At 44.8% G+C, this 9,525-nt stretch overlaps 1 protein-coding gene across 4 annotated transcripts in view; it reads right to left on the bottom strand.

Annotated features, from left to right (window-relative positions):
- LOC147202007 (myomegalin-like) overlaps positions 1-3,968 on the bottom strand; it is a 140,929-nt gene extending 136,961 nt beyond the window's left edge. For all 4 annotated transcript variants that reach the window (XM_086115971.1, XM_086115972.1, XM_086115973.1 and 1 more), the window contains exon 1: positions 3,591-3,968. The gene's annotated coding sequence lies outside the window, so the exon portion shown is untranslated. The remainder of the gene's footprint in view (positions 1-3,590) is intronic.
- Positions 3,969-9,525: the final 5,557 nt, after the last annotated feature.

The following is a 9,525-nucleotide window of genomic DNA, read 5'->3' on the forward strand; positions in this document are numbered from 1 at the left end:
CAAAATAGAAAAATGGGTTCCCATGATGAACGTTTACAGAACCCAACATTAGTTACCATGGTTTCCCATTGGGTAATCCGACGGAACCGAAAAACGGTTACCATGAATTTCCGAAATCCTCAGGCCTGCTACTGAATTATTTAAATTTTTGCAGCATTTGTTTATAATTGAATGTATATGTTGTTGTTTGTGTTATTATCATATGCAATTGAATAAGTAGACCATTTCAGAATTCGAAATTTGGGACTCTCTCAATGCATAATGAGACTCATACTTTTCTGATCAGCGAGTCCCTGGGACTCGCTGCCAGTAAACTGTAAAATTAAAATCGTATTTATTTTTTACTATCTGAAGCAAGTTCAGTGTGGGTACTTGTATTGCTCAGAAAAAAAGTTCTGTTTTTGATATGTTAACTGAAGCACTTTTTATAGACCTGATGTTCTATGTTTATTTTTATTTTGTAATTATTTGGAGATTTACAAAAACAAACAAAATGGTGATGTTCACCCTCGTGGTCGAAACTAAATGTTGCAGGTAGGACTTGGAACTAGTTCAACTACAGACGAATAAAAGTCCGAATAGTTAGTGACAGCCAATCAGCGCTGCTTCGACTTCAACATGCCAGTCCATCAAACCCCCAAAAGAACGTAGAAGAAAGTGAAATCCTTAAAACACTCGCCAACCTCGGGTCGAGGGGATGCCAGCTAACATTCACTTTGTGCCCCAGCCACTTGGGAATCGTCGGTAACGAGTTAGCTGATGAAACGGCAAAAGAAGGAGCCAAGGAGGACCAGACTGGCGTCGGTTGCTTCTATGATTCGGCCAAAGTGGCGATCCGGAGAGCGACACGAGGTGGTCAGATCCTGCACAAGCGACTTAAACAGATGTACGGATGTCGAGGGGAGAAGCTGAATCACCGAGCCGAACAGAACCTCTCCCGAAAAGAACAGACGACTTTGAGCCGGCTACACATTGGTCATCACCCGGAGCTGAAATATTGGCTTGCCAAGATAAACCGGGCTAATGATACGGTCTGCAGGAAATGCGGACTCGGAGAGGAGACAACCGAGCACGTCATATATGACTGCCCACGTATCCATCGTCCCCCCGCCGAACCTCCGCCCGAGACATCCTCACTGCTGACCCGACACGAGCTCTGACCATCTGGGAGAAGTGGAAGTTGGCACCCGACCTCCCAGACATCTCCCTCTCGGCCGTCTATAATCCGAAAAACCTCAACAACAACAACAACGACAGCAGCAAGTGAATAGCAAGGACTGCATCTGTTCAAGTCTGTTTACAAACAATGAAAGACTCTATAATGCCACTTTTATTTTGTCTTTTGATTTGCCTCAATAATGTAATGAATTAAAAATGAAAATAGGGGTTTTCTCAGCACTTTTTAGATTAAATTAAAATATAGATTAATTAGATCAATTAATTACAGATCATAATTAAGTACCGTATTACATTAAAAGTCTTAAATTTTCTCCAAAATGGACAGGACGCCTTATAATGCGGAGCGTCTAGTGTATGCGCCGAGTTACAAAGCCTGACTGAGAGCACCTCTGGTCAACACGCTGTTTATATAGAGAAAAGGCGGAGTGAGTGACGACAGGCATGCGGAAGTCCGCCAATGAGTGAAGGGTGGCGTGTAAGAGGACGCTAAAGGCATGCCCCTCGCAGGTACCAGTCGCCAATGAGTGAAGAGTGGGCGTGTAAGAGGACGCTAAAGGCACGCCCCTCTCGCAGGTACCAGTCGCCAATGAGTGAAGGGTGGGCGTGTAAGAGGACGCTCAAGGCACGCCCCTAGCAGGTACCAGTCGTGTGAGTACATTGTAAAATGGCGAAATAAAGTACAACCGAACTCAGTTTTGCTTCCGTTGCCTTTTTAACAACGTGTTTTTAGCGTGCGTGGATGCATGCCGTATGTTTAAGCTGGCGTATGTTTTACCATGCCTGGCTGCGCCCAATAATACAGTGCGTTTTGTGTATGTGTCAAATACAGAAATAGCACCCCTTTCTGAGACTGCGCCCAACAATACGGTGCGCCAAATGGTCGTGAAAATATGGTAATCTCCATTTTTTAAAATCGCAGTTATTAAAATCTTTATATATATTCATTCATTCATTCATCTTCCGAACCGCTTCATCCTCACTAGGGTCGCGGGGGCTATCCCAGCTGTCTTCGGGCAGTAGGCGGGGGCACCCCGAATTGGTAGCCAGCCAATCGCAGGGCACACAGAGACGAACAACCATGCACACCCTCACTCACACCTCGGGACAATTTAGAGTGATCAATCAGCCCGCCATGCATGTTTTTGGAATGTGGGAGGAAACCGGAGTACCCGGAGAAAACCCACGCAGGCCCGGGGAGAACATGCAAACTCCACACAGGGAGGCCGGAGCTTTAATTGAACCTCTGCACTGTGAAGTCGACGTGCTAACCACTGGACTACCGGGCCGCCTCTTTATATATATTTTATTTAAAATTACGCATCTCATGACAATATTACAATTTCTGCATACAGCCAGTAGAAACCTAAACAAAACCTGATATTGAAATGTTTTTGTTAAATTGTAAATATTAGCCTACCTGTCCAAGTTTCGGCATAGCCAACCGTGACATATTGCTGAATATCACCGTTAAAGGTAAATGGGAATTTTTTTTTTTCAAAATTCTTTATTCTATGAACATTATATACAATTTATTTGTAAAATATTTACCAGCTGAATTATGCAGATCATATTAAATGACCACTTAATGATATGATTTTTATTTAAAGGTGTGAATAACACGATACGTAGTTGTTTTGTGATATTTCCATTGAACTGAACTGAAGCAGTACAGCACAGCAGGTAGCCCACAACTATGGCGACATGTGCCGTTCAATACACTCCTACTTGGGATTCAAAACTGCGCCTCCACCACATCACAAGCAGGGAGTCTAGAGTGCTGAGAACTGAGCTAAAAACCCGAGCTGCTTCAGCACCCACTTTTGAAAGTCGATTGGAGTGAGGTTTTAGTAACAGCGCAATCTGGCATCCTTTACACTAAACCCCTGAAAACTAAACTCCAAATCTTGGACAAGGCACCACTGTAATGGTGGCGTTCCTGCGCTATCCATGCCACACCAACTCAGGCTTCAAACCCACCCACCACCCCATCACCGACTCGTAAGTAGAAGGCACTGACCACCGTGCTAAAACGCTGGGCCACCACCCTCTTTTGAAAGCTCTGAAAGGGGAGGTTAACATATACTCGCGCACTGCACGCTGGTATCCATTGCACACACATTTATATATTGAATTGACTCAAAAAATGATGAGGGTCCTACTAGGGAAATATCTCATTGGTACTATAACATAATTTGGCATTAAGGTAAAAACATTTTAAATGCAAGATAAAGCTACAAAGCATTAATGTCTTCATTCAATTATGGAGTAATCACCATTCAAAAAGTCAAATTACTTTAATGACACACACAATTGCAAATAAATAAATGAATAACCTGGCAAGTGCGCTAGTTAAAAAGACACTGATAAAAGTGAATATTGGCTGAATCATTAGGGGGAAAAAAATCACGTACCTCCATGTTTCCAAAAGTCTCCTGAGTCCTTCACTGATAGAAATAAAAAGCTTATAACTCCATTTAAGATTGTCTTGGAGCGTCTCCAAAACTATGAGCAGCATGGTTCTGTCAGACTGCCCCCGCAAATCAGAAGATGTTGAAGGGTTGATTCCAAGTTAACACTGAAACCTGGGCAAAACACCTGATACAAAAAGCTGAATTATAAATCATAAGGAGGTTTGAGACAGCTGTTTCAAATGTTTCAGAGCCAAAGGAGAATGAGGTTCCCAAAGGAGTGAGCCAAGCACCCAGACTGTCATTTTGACGTGGCAGAACGCAGAGGCTTGGGAGGAGGTAAACAGCACTGAGGAGCAAAGGTACACAGAGGCTGCCTGGTTCAACTTGAAAGAGCGATCTGTTTCTACATGCTCCAGACCAGACGTTTATCAAGGTGTGTGTGTGTGTGCATGTGCGCGTGTGTGTGTGTGTGTGTACAAAATATCCTATCATTGCTTGTAAAACAGTCATTAATCTGTCAATGGACCATTCACCTTGAATTTCTGAACGTAAGGTGGAGCACAAATATGTGTTTTAGAGTGTGTCATTGGTCCTCTTTCCCTCTAAAGATGTATGTGGCAAGTTTCTGCATGCCATAAAACTCTGTACGAGTCCACACAAAGCCTTCTGGTAATGCAAAACAGGAACAGAATTCCATTCTCTTGTTCGCTGTTGAGTAAACACTGCTGACTGAAAAAAGGAAAGTCTAATGTACAAATTTAAATGACAAATTTCCACATGCAGGTCATAGAGATGACAGATTCGAAGAACTTTCTTGTTCCTAATTTGCTGTTGTGGCTGTCTTAGAGGAGGTTGTGCCTCTCCAAGCAGACTTCATCTGGGTGAGATAAGACAGCTTTTGCGTCAGTGTTGGTGTGGAAACCCAACTATGTATCCCCTAGGTTACACAACCCACAAATGGTCTCACTTTTTTGGGATGTAAAAGCGACAGTCAATGAGAGGCACCAACAACAGTCGTTTGGGAGGAATCCCCCATGTTAAGACATTTTGTGTAAGAGCGTGTGTGAGTGTGTGTGTGTGTGTGTGTGTGTGAGAGAGAGAGAGAGAGAGAGAGAGAGAGAGACATTACCTGTGTTTTATTAGGTATGACTGACTTGTGGTTTGTGTGTGTGTTTTTAAATTGTGAATCACATTTTAAACAGTAATCAGGATCACATTTGCTCTTGATCATTCGGGTTGAGAAGAAGACAATCAGACAAAAATAATTCTTTGAGATGCACATAATGAAAGGGATAACAAGAAATGTGCATAGTGGTAACTGATTTCACAAAACAGACTTCTTGTCAATTTTATTGGATACGTCATGGTGGAGTGGAGGCAAAAAAAAGCAAAGGTGCCCCAACATAGAGAGAAGTTGAGGTGCACTGTAGAATCGAAAAAATTAATGCAGTAAATAAATAAAGAAGTATCTGTGCAAGTATCCTTAATAAATAAAGGATCTGTGCAACATTGAACAATGAATTGAGACAGGCTGGGGAAAGAATGAGGTACAAGACAGAGTGGCGACCAGATGGAGACAATGGCATGATGGGCAAACACGGGACACCCTGACATGAACAAAAAACACATATCATCCATCCATCAATTACCTGAATCGCTGATCCTCACAGAGGTCGTGGGCCATCCCAGCTGCCTTCGGGCACTCGGCGGACTATACCGTGAACTGGTTTCCAGGCATTCGCAGGCCACATATAGACAAACAACCATTCGTGCTTACAATCACACCGAGGGACAATTTAAAGTATTCAATGAACCTGACATTCATATTTTTGGAACGTGGGAGGAAATCGGAGTACCTGGAGCAAACCCACGTAGAAGCAGAACATGCAAACTCCACGAAAAAAAACTGGAGCCTGGATTCAAACCCATGACCTCTGCACCATGAGGCAGATGTGCTCACGAGTAGTCCACCCTGCCACCCAAAAACATACATAATGTCTGATAAAATACCCAAATAAAGGTACGACAAGCGCACATCAGGAATACCTGGAAAAAAAACAGACTTGTATGAGACCACTGTGTTGGTCTGAATCTGAAATTTCCAATTTCAAATCAGTGTTGCAAAAGAGGTTTCATAGTTCAAGGAAATATAACCTTAAGACACCTAACAGTTGGAATCAAGAAACACAAGGGAAGACTGGACGACACTGTTGTGAGGGACAGAGAGGAATGGGCATGAGGCCTGAGTGGCTGAAGGCTGGTTTGGTTGGCAGGCTGATGGCAATGGCAAGCAGAGTCACCACTTACAGGTAGAGTCTGTGTGCTTCCCAATGGATCTGTGGTTGCTCAGTTCATTCTGTCACAGGAAGTTTGTTGTGGTAGGTTGGAGGGAAAAAAGGGAGGGGGCAAGGCCTGTCAAGGCAGGAGTGAAAGGTGACTACAAAAAAAAAAACTAAAACAAATGTAAAGGATAGTGGGGTCAAAAATAGTGAACAAAGAAACATATGAGGTGAGACTCATCACCATAGATGACAGCTGACAATGAATCATGAGCGTGAGCAGAAACCTAAATAAATGTAAACAGACCGATGAAACAAGGCACACAGGTACAAGACAGTGAGGAGGGGCTGCATGGCGTTTTCAAGTTGGCGCTGATGTGATAATATTCTTGTTCACGTTGACTTATCACAAATAACTTCATTAATATTTTTCAGTACGTCAGTACTTTTTTGAAGTCATAGCTTTAGGAAGGGTGATACGTTGGTTCGACTGGTGAACACGTCGGAGCACTGGATTCAAGTCAAGTACAACTTTACTGTCAAATGTGCTGTATAAATTCCTCCCTCTCAAACACACAACATACAACAAGAGGAGCCGCTGCGGGTGCCCGCGCCGCCATCAAAAGAAAAGTTAACATAAAATGACAAAATAATACAAGATTGAGGATGTTCTTCCCGTGCCTGCATGGGTTTTCTCTGGGTTTCCTCCCATATTCCCAAAAACATGCACTCCAAATTGTCCCTAGATGTGACTGTGTGTGAGCGCAAATGGTTGTTCGTCGATTGGCTAGCAACCAGTTCAGAGAGTACCCCGCCTACTGCAAGAGACAGTTGGTATAGGCTTCAGCATGCCGACGACCCCTTTTCCTTAGAAAATGGATGGATTAATAGCTTTAGCAAATGCTTTGCATGAATAATCTGGAATAGACAATTTAAGATTAAGATATCCTTTATTTGTCCCGCAATGGGGAAATTTACAGTCAGAGTTCAGAAAGGAAACCACAAGGTAGGGAGAGGGGAAAAAAAACCACGCTCGAACTATACTCTTCTGAGGATAATTTAAGTCCAGGATAAAAAAAAGACCCTAGTACATAAATAAGAATATGACAGTTACAACAAGTCAAGACATAACATGTAATGAGGGGGAGGATGAATGGGAAGGGGGGAGGGGGAGGGGGTGACCGCGACGCGGCCCGTCCGACCAGCTGCACAGTCCTCCGTGCGCTCCGCAGATCATTCCACGTCGCGGGGGAAAAGAAGAGGAACGATGAAGGCGGTGAGGATGAGAATATGTATGCGCGTGTGATTGTCTGGTTGTGTATGCGTGAACAGGCCGCAGCTCAGAATCAGAACCAGAATCAGAATCAGAATCATCTTTATTGGCCAAGTATGTAGAACACACAAGGAATTTGTCTCCGGTATAACACGCTGCATTAGTATCATCGTAAACAACAAATCATTGAACCATTTTAGAGTAACCAGTAGCAGTATTTGTAGTACAAGAAGAGTGACTACGTCAGTGACTGTTTAAGGAGTTAATGGCTAGAGGGAAGAAGCTGTTTAAGTGTCTACTGGATTTGGTGCGCATGGATCTGTAGCGTCTGCCTAAGGGGAGTAGCTGGAAAAGGTGGTGGGCAGGGTGCGGGGGATCCAGGAGGATTTTCCGTGCCCTTGTCTTGATTCTTGCAGTGTGCAAGTCCTCAAGAGTGGGTAGGGCGGTGCCAACGATTTTTTCCGCCGTCCTAACTGTCCGTTGAAGTCGGATTTTGTCCTTTTTTGTGGCGGCCCCAAACCAAACCGTGATGGAAGAACACAGGATTGATTCGATGACTGCCGTGTAGAACTGTCGTAGCACCTCCTGTGGCAGGCCATGCTTCCTCAGCAGCCTCAGGAAGTACATCCTCTGCCGGGGCCCTTTTCAGGATGGAGATGGTGTTGACTTCCCACTTCATGTCCTGGGACACTGTGATTCCCAGGAACTTGAAGGTCTCGACGGTTGACACGGGGCAGTTGGATAGTGTGAGGGGCAACTGTGGAGAAGAATGTTTCCTGAAGTCCACGATCATCTCTACAGTCTTGAGCGTGTTCAGCCCGAGGTTGTGTCGGCTGCACCAGAGCTCCAGCTGCTCCACTTGTTGGCGGTACGCAGACTCGTCGCCGTCTTTGATGAGACCGATGACCGTGGTGTCGTCTGCGAACTTTATGAGTTTGACAGCTGGATCTGTTGAGGTGCAATCATTTGTGTAGAGAGAGAAGAGCAGTGGAGAGAGGACACATCCCTGTGGGGCTCCAGTGCTGGTGGTGCGTATTGATGATGTTGTTGCTCCCAGTCTCACCTGTTGTGTCCGTCCCGTCAGGAAGCTGAGGATCCACTGGCAGATCGTAGGGGACACACCGAGGTGGAGAAGTTTGGGGGTGAGGAGTTCCGGGATGATGGTGTTGAACGCAGAGCTGAAATCCACAAACAGAATCCTTGCATAGGTCCCTGTGCTGTCGAGGTGCTCGAGGATGTAGTGCAGACCTATGTTGACTGCGTCTTCCACAGACCTGTTTGCCCGGTAGACAAACTGGAGAGGGTCCAGCAGGGGTCCGGTGACGTTCTTTAGGTGGTTCAGCACAAGGCGTTCAAAGGATTTCATGACCACAGACGTCAGGGCGACAGGCCTATAGTCGTTCAGTTCCGATGTTGCCGATTTCTTGGGAACTGGGATGATGGTAGACTGTTTGAAGCAGGATGGGACCTCACACAGCTCCAGAGATCTGTTGAAGATTTGTGTGAAGACCGGAGCCAGCTGGTCAGCGCAGACTTTCAGGCAGGAGGGGGACACTTTGTCGGGCCCCGCAGCTTTCTTGATCTTCTGCTGCTTGAAGAGCCGTCTCACGTCCTGTTCGTGGATCTGTAGTGGAGAAAAAGAGGGTGGAGGGGTAGATAGAGTAGTTTCTGGTAGAGGTGGGTGTGTGTGGGAAATGGGGGTGTCCTTTTCAAATCGGCAGAAAAACATGTTTAGTTCATTAGCAAGACCCTTATTGTTCACTGTTTGGGGGGATGGCATTCTATAGTTAGTGATTGCTTTCAGGCCATTCCATACAGATGCAGAGTCGTTAGCAGAGAACTGGTTTTTCAGCCTCTCTGCATAGCTTCTCTTAGCGATGTTAATTTCCTTTGTCAATTGGTTTCGGGCGTGTTTGTACAGTGCCCGATCTCCACTTCTAAATGCGGCCTCTTTCTCTTTCCTGAGTTGCCTGAGTTTGGGAGTAAACCATGGCTTGTTATTGTTGAAGGAGCGGAAGGACTTCGTTGGTACACACATGTCCTCATAGAAACTGATGTATGATGTTACAGTGTCTGTGTATTCATCCAGTGTGCCCGTTGAAGTTTCAAAGACGCCCCAATCAGTGCAGTCTAAGCATTCTTGTAGAGCTAGCTTTGCTTCATCTGTCCATTTTTTCACAGTCTTAACAACCGGTTTAGCACATTTGAGTTTCTGTCTGTATGTAGGTATTAAGTGGATTAAATTGTGGTCAGAAAGACCCAATGCTGCACGGAAAACCGATCGGTATGAATTTTTGATTGTTGTATAGCAGTGGTCTACAATGTTGCCTTCTCTGGTGAAACAGTCGATGTGCTGCTTATATCGGGGAAGTTCACGGTTAAG

The sequence above is a fragment of the Hippocampus guttulatus genome, chromosome 7 (genome assembly GCF_054856545.1).
Source record: "Hippocampus guttulatus isolate MCC_2025c chromosome 7, RoL_Hgut_1.0, whole genome shotgun sequence".
NCBI classification, from domain to species: domain Eukaryota; kingdom Metazoa; phylum Chordata; class Actinopteri; order Syngnathiformes; family Syngnathidae; genus Hippocampus; species Hippocampus guttulatus.